General features: G+C 38.5%; 1 protein-coding gene across 2 annotated transcripts in view; it reads right to left on the minus strand.

Moving 5' to 3' along the window:
* mmel1 (membrane metallo-endopeptidase-like 1) overlaps positions 1–3,462 on the minus strand; it is a 20,643-nt gene extending 17,181 nt beyond the window's left edge. The window contains exon 1 of one of the 2 annotated variants that reach the window (XM_014002855.1): positions 3,302–3,462. The gene's annotated coding sequence lies outside the window, so the exon portion shown is untranslated. Of the gene's footprint in view, positions 1–209; positions 293–3,301 lie in introns of those variants that run through there. The other variant, XM_014002856.1, reaches the window with a different exon arrangement.
* Between the last annotated feature and the right edge of the window lie 4,032 nt (positions 3,463–7,494).

Genomic DNA, 7,494 nt, shown 5'->3' on the forward strand with positions numbered 1-7,494 from the left:
ACACACACACACACACACACACACACACACACACACACACACACACACACACACACACACACACAAACTATAAGCCTAATTCAAGAGAGCACATTTCTATGCACAATAATGATGTATGTGTGAATACAATATTTCAAATGAGCGTTTATTCAGAGGACAAAGACAACAATCAGTGTTTGCTTTCAGCAGGGATTTTTGCGCTGCAGCACCTGCTTCCTCGTCGGGCCGTCATCAGGTCTGCCAGAGGACGCCCTGTAAATCAGAGGTTCATGCTGCTGCGCCCCATTAGCTTTGCCAGATGAATACTCATGGGCACATCTGCTCGTGAACGACAGAGGCTCGATGTRGCTCAGCCCATTGGAACAGACTCCTGCAGGTACAATCTTCTATCATTAAAGCTGCACCTCAGTTTGATTAAAAGATTTGCTTCGTCAACAGAATGTGTTATCTTACTGTTAGAGCTCGGACAAAATTTATTTATTTGAYGTTTTTTTTGTTGGTTAAGCCTCTTCAAATATTAAAATAATATTTTTTCAACATATTCAAAGCTCAAAGAAGTGCAGTTAGATATGAGTTTAAGCTTGTATGAACTAAACTCCCTTAATGTCAGATTTTTTTAAACGCAGTTTGTGATAAAAGATAATTTAATGATTGCTTAGTTTTAATTCATGTTTACGCATCAGTAAGATCAGTATTTTTGATGCACAACTCATTAGCCACTAACAAAGCAACTTGTAAACTAAACATCTGTTATTGCTGTAAATAGAGCTGATATTAAAACAGTGTAAAAGCCCCTGATTAACATCTGATCCAACTGTTTTTTACAGGTACATTAATTTCGCAAAATGTGTTTAGTGTTTACTGCTGGGATTATTTAGCACCTTAAGCCCTAAAGTAACTTTAAAAGTGTTTAAAAAAATCCAAAAATACATCTGCAGCATCTTTATGTTTTTTAATTTCCGTTGATGAAAGACACTTTAATAAAAAAAAGGCATGTCTTCATTTTGTAAACACCAGAATATGATGATATTTAAAACATAAAAAACAATGTATAGTAAAAATCATAACAATAAATCTGTGGCAGAATTGAATCCATTCAATTCAAGTTTATACTTTGCTTTTGCACAAACATAGTTGATGGTAGAAATGTTAGAAACGTAGTTTTGTACCGATCTACAAACAATATACATTCCTGTTTACTGCAGCCACACATAAAAGTTTTTTTTAAATGTTTTTTGTTGAGCTGCTGGATGCATGACAATCCTGACACATCACTGATTTCAATCAATAAAGGTTTTCTAATGAAATATAACAGTAAAAGTACACACTGTTTAGTCAAATGTTACAGTTTTGCCTGATGAACTTACCAAGAAAAAGCAATTTGTCATGCTTACTGTAAAATAAAATACATGTTAATGATGACAATCAGTAAACAAAGTTTAGGCCAGATGTCCTGAGGCTGAACTGAAAAAAAAATAAACTTCAAATGTTCATGAATGTCTAAATCCAACCCTGCTGAAGTGACTAATTTTTCCATGTGGTTTTGTTGAACTCAGAGATTTCCTGGCTGTGTAAACGATCACATCATCATGTTGCTCAKTCAGGTACCAACTAAGCTCGTTTAAGCTCACGCCTCCAAAACCTCTGAACTGTGGTGAGATTTTTTTCCCATCATCATTGTTCCTGCCTGTCTGCTTCTGTCAGGAGGATTTTAGAGGGGAAGTGTTTACACCGTCTGCTACAATGAGGGTAATGCTTCGGCTCTATCTACCTTTTGTTTGCCCAGATTAGAGACTTGTTGGGATTAAAATACCCTCCGATTAGACTCGAGAACTAAACTTTAAAACATAGATGGTATAAACCAGAGGAAAACTCTGCAGATAAATTAACCAAAGAAAACACATAATACAGTGTGAACACTAACTGCTGATTGACTCTGCTGAAATTTGCTGAAGAAGCGCAAAAGACGGAGATGAAAAAGTTGCTATAGAGCAGAAAAGCAGCTAAAAGCTGAATGTAGCAAATGATTAGCTTAAAGCTAAAGGGATAGCTAAAAGCTGAACTAGCAAAAAATAAAAGTATCAAAAAGCTAGCTAAAATTTTTAAAAACCATACTAGCAAAAATGAGCAAAAAAGGGAAATGAGCTAAAGTTAACATAAGGCTATAGCTAAAAGTTAAAATGTTAGCTAGAATTATAATAAAGCCAACTAAAAGCTATATAATTAAGCAAAAGTTTAGCTAAAAGTTAAACCAGCAGAAGAGCAAAAAGCTAGCTCAAAGCATCAAAAACGCAAATGAAGTAATAAGCTGTCCATAAAATGAAAGCAGCATACAACGGAAAACTTAGATTAAATATGTTGAAACAGATTTCAAACAGAAAAATTATATTAAAGAAATTAAAGATATTTAATGTATTTATCTGAGAATAGCATTTGTAAATAAAGTTAAATATTTTTGAAAAWTAAAAGTCATCATGCCCATCTCTTCAATGAGCAGAAAAGTTTGATATAGGAATGGTTGAAACAGCTAAGTATGCAAAAGTAAATAGAATGGAAAAATGTATCAAAAAACTGAATTCTGAATGGACAAAAAATAATATTTTACTTCTTGTATGCTTTAGGAGAAATCATCAGTTAAAAAGAGTATTATTTTGCTTGTATCAAGTTAAAGAAACAAGTTTATATGTATTTACTGAACATGTGACTGTGAGCTAACAGAAACAGGAGCATCAATGCATTAAAATGAGAAAGTCTGACAACTGAGTTACAGCTAATCAGAATTTTTTATTATTATTATTATTATTATTATTTATCAAAGAAAATGTGAAAAATGTTCCCAGCACCTCTGAACAAGAGACACATGGGGGGAAAGTGCAGAACCAAATCCTTGATCTACCAGGTCAAAGATTTGAGGTGTTAGAAATGAGATTGTATTCCTGAAAGTGTATTTAATGTGTGCTAACCCTGTTTTGAGCATATTAAGCTTTACACTGCATTCAGTGGTTGGTTCTTTTCTAAACAAACAAAACAAGGATTAACCCACAGGTCAGTCTGTGCCTCCGCTCCGCACACTTTAACTCACTTTTACTAAGCTCTTAAACATGCAGCTTTGACATTTATATATTTTTCCACCTGAAAAGACACGTTTAACAGCCTTAACACTGAAGTGCAAACAGTTTGTTTAATCCAGCTGAGGACTGCTGAGATTCAGGCATGGAGTGATGCCTAAAAGGCAGCAGTTCTAACTTTAACCTCTTTCACTTTGGGACTTGACAGTGAACGGGGATTAAAAGTGGCTTACCTTTGGTGAAGGTGGATGAAGTCGTCCCCGAGCCGTTTTTTTATTTTATTTTATTTTTTTATTACTTCCCCCGCCCACCCTCACACAGTGTGCTAATATCTCAAACACCCCTGCTGAGCATCCACTCAGAGCTGGTGTGTGGAGAAATGAGGCTGTGCTGCCGGCTGTGGGAGACGTTATCCAGTTCAGCTGCTGCTGTTCAGGGAAGGAGTGAGGCAGCAGAGAGGGAGGGAGAGCAGGAGAGGGAGGGAGAAGAGAGGAGAGGAGGCAGATGGGAGGTGTTCGCACTGGATTGTTCGTGATTACATGACAGTGATAAGGAAAAAAAACATAAAAGGGGGTGAGMGTTCTGTGGGGGCTTCAGGTGGACGTGTGCAGCTGAGAAGGTCAGGATGAAGCAGAGAGCATCAGTTCCTCTTTTTTTTAATCTCCTCGCTGTGAAGTGTCTGCAGCTGCTGAGCAAAAAGAGCAGACAATCTGGAAAGCTTTCAGGAACACTCTGTGTCTGAATCTTTTCTCTTTGTGCCGTTTATATCATCCCAGCAGCGATGAACCATTGGATCTGTGCTCACCAGTTATCATCCAGCACTCCTAGCATCCTGGAAAACCTGCCTACAAGAAGCTCCCCGCTTGGGGATTAGAACTCAGGCCTTGGGTCTGATTGAAACGCCTCATTACCGGGCTGATTAAGCACACTAATTAGCTGCTAAAAAAAAAAAGAGAAAACAGAAGGTTGGCTGAGGTTTGTAGACTCCTCAGGTGCTGTTAAGACAAAAAAGCGAAGACTTTTTGGGATCTCAATCAAACCGTGTTTACCGCAGCACAGAGGAATCTCGCAGAGATGTTTGCGCTGAGAAAGCTGCAGTGATTTAACTCGAGCAATGGATTAGAAACACGMCGGGGAATCCAGATTTGCAGCCGAGTTAATAATTTATTCATAGATTTTATTTAGCAGAGAGAGAGAGAGAATGTTTCCTCCTATGCGCTCGTTGTGTTGGACGTGCGCTTTTAATTATTGCTATTACTGCTCTGTGATTTACAGTCAGGGTCACAGACACACTGTAGGGTTTTAAATTGTGCTAAATTTGAGGTACATTACAGAGAATCGTTGCTGTGAATGATAATTAACTTTTAACCAAGATGTTTTATGGTCTTCACTCAAAACTGTAACTAGAAATGGTTGATTTTCCAATAAAAACTACGTATCAGACCAAGGTTTATATGAGTAAGAAGGGCCACAATATTTATTGATGGACCACGTATTTGTTCAACATTCTTGCACACAAATCCCTGGTCTTGGTAAAGTGCAGACATTTAACCAGTCACATTTGTTTAAACACTTGTAATTAAGAAAAAAACTTGCACAATAAATTGTCCTTGCAAATTTTACAAGCATTTTTACTGCGCGTAGATAAAATACTGTCAAACAGCATGTGAGAAAACCTTTTTAAGAAGAGAAGACTTCTGTGAGCTTCATGCTGGACTTTCCTATTTGACTCATTAGCGCCTCTAGTGTTTAGATATGGAGCTACATGCATCATTATCACTTGGGCAAAGCACAGATGAGTGACAGGACAGGGGCACTTCAGGAGCCCAATCAGATTTCAGATCAGGTCAATCAATGCCTTTATGGCTCCGCCCCTAGAACCGCCTCTGTCGTATCCACCTAATCTCAGACTCAGAGCACATGTTGTGAATGACTCTCAGCTACTACCACACCAAGTTTAGACACAATACCTGCAAAATAACATCCTTGGGTGACAATTACTGCTTCCTACAAAATCAACACCTATGATTGCTGTTTTAAATGTCAGAGCAGCATCTATATGTTCTTCCCTGTAGGGCAGCAGTGAGATAGATGTTCGTCTGACTCACAGAGATCACAAAAGGTCAAGAGAGAACATGCAATCAGGCAGAAAAGGGTTAGATCATCTTCATGCGTTCATGAAGTCATCCCCTGGGCACCGAGGTAAGACAAACAGAGGACTCATAAACTGAACTGTTTGCTAAAAGGGCTTGAAACGATTTTAGATGAAGGTAAATCTGAAATGTTATGCCTCTAAATATCCTTAAAGAAAGCTGCTCCATCTAAATACATCTCTCACTCACACGTTCCTCCTGACTCGTTCCTGATGTTTTTTATTATCTTGTTAGGAGCTTTAAACTAGCTGAAACATGTTTCTTTTTGTCCTGCTTTCATAATGTCTCCATGGTGCAGGAAATTTAAAGTCAGCTTATATATATACATATTTTAAGAGTTAAACTCATGATTTTGAAAGACAGGTTTTAAATAGGGAAGCTCACCTTTTTCATCACAGGTTTGTTTGCCGTCGAGCCATTTGTCCTTCCCCGGCGACAAACAAACACTGGACTGTCTTGGTGATTGGTGGATCTGAAGAACAAGCTTGAAAGCTTTTTAATTAGGCAATTGTTGATGAATGTCACTGTACAGGTTTGATGGAGAAGGCTGCTCAACTTGGGCTAAAAGCACGAGGTGAAAAACGTGATGAGAGCTCAGAAAATGTCAGAGGAGAGAGACAACGGGGTTTTTGAGTTCACTTTGAAATCTCAGCAAACACCAAAATGGATGCACCTCAGTGAATTTTACAGCTGCTGAACTCACATTTGGTGTGGTAGTAGCTGGGACTTACTGCCAGCACATATTACGAACTGATTGCACAAAAATGGTTTCTGGAAGCCGTTAGCTGTTGCAGTCTATCCTGCCTGTCTTTAAACTAAATCTTTCATGAATCACCACATGGATTTTGATAAAACTCAGTGTCTATTGTGATGTTAACAGTGTTGAGGTTAAACTAAGAGGGCGAACAAAAAGACAGCAGGTACAATTCAACAAGTGGAATGATGTAACTGAAATAAAATCTAATTAAATTCAATTAAAATAAATTAGGCCCAGGCTCTTTGTGCGACCAAAGACCCAAAGCTTGAACAGGCTTAAGTATGAGAATCTATGCGTGACAATGGGTGAGCTTACATCTGCTGGGAGGGGTGAAATCTATATTAGAACATCTGGGAGAAGCTAATTAGCAACAGGTGTTGTAAATAAATGAGCTGAGGTCACCAAAGTCATGAAAAAACAGAGCAGGTGACTGAAACGATAGGCAAAATCTAGTCAACGAAAGAGCATCTGGCAGGAACGGGCTGATCAGCGAGCTGGAAATCGAATACAGGGAGCAAGCAATTAAGGTAAATTTAAAAACAGGCAGAAATAACACAACAGAAACGCCACGACAGCCCTGAACTGTGACATCTACAACACAATAATGACTAACTCATCCAGTTTTACAGCAACTTAACGTGGTATTAGCCGAGAGCATGGATACATAAGCAGGACGTTGAAGCAACCACAGATGAGCACCCCCTCTTTCTTAATTTGGTTAATAATGAAGCTATACTGCACATTTGAAATTACCAGGCAAGTGAGTATCCTGACATTTCCTTCCTGCTCTGAAAACACAATAACCTGCTGCTTTTTTCCATTTTTAGATCACATTTTAGTGCCGTTTGGGAACATTTGGCCGTACGTGATAAATACCTTCATATAAAGGTGTGAATATTTATGCTTTATTCTCTTAACCAAAAATGAATAAGGACAAGTGAAGAGAGAACAATTGAGCAACTGATAAAAGGAAACAGTTCAACTATTGACAAAGTGTGACCGCCGATGCACAGAAACACAGAAGGTGAAAATTACCTGCAGAAAAACAGTGAAGAAAAAGCAACCTGCAAGATGGTATTTTTGTCAAGTGTTGACTTTTCCCTGACAGGTCATCTATCTGTAGGGAGAGGAGAACTTTTGAATAAGACCACTTTGAAGCAGAATAAAGCAACCACCACTAAAGAAGAAAAAAAAAGATCACAAGGATTTTACCAGGATACGCCTGATATATTTAATGGACACATTTAGAGACTTTTGATGGGCTCTAAGAGGGAAAGAAAAGTCAGGCCTCAACAGGAAGAAGCAACAGTTCTTGTATGAGCTGCAATCATGCGACCAAGTGCCTCTCTGCTTACCAAGGCAAAGACCTCAAAGCTGACCGAATAATGGACCTGGATCCTTTTTTTCACCTGACTCAAAATCAGCTGAAAACCTGTGGGCTCTTCTCAAACACGGGATTCACAGTGAGGGGAGACAATGCACCTCTGAGGGCAGGATTTGGAAGACTGTGGTCGCT

This window comes from Austrofundulus limnaeus, unplaced genomic scaffold (assembly GCF_001266775.1).
Source record: "Austrofundulus limnaeus strain Quisiro unplaced genomic scaffold, Austrofundulus_limnaeus-1.0 Scaffold15, whole genome shotgun sequence".
Lineage (NCBI taxonomy): Eukaryota > Metazoa > Chordata > Actinopteri > Cyprinodontiformes > Rivulidae > Austrofundulus > Austrofundulus limnaeus.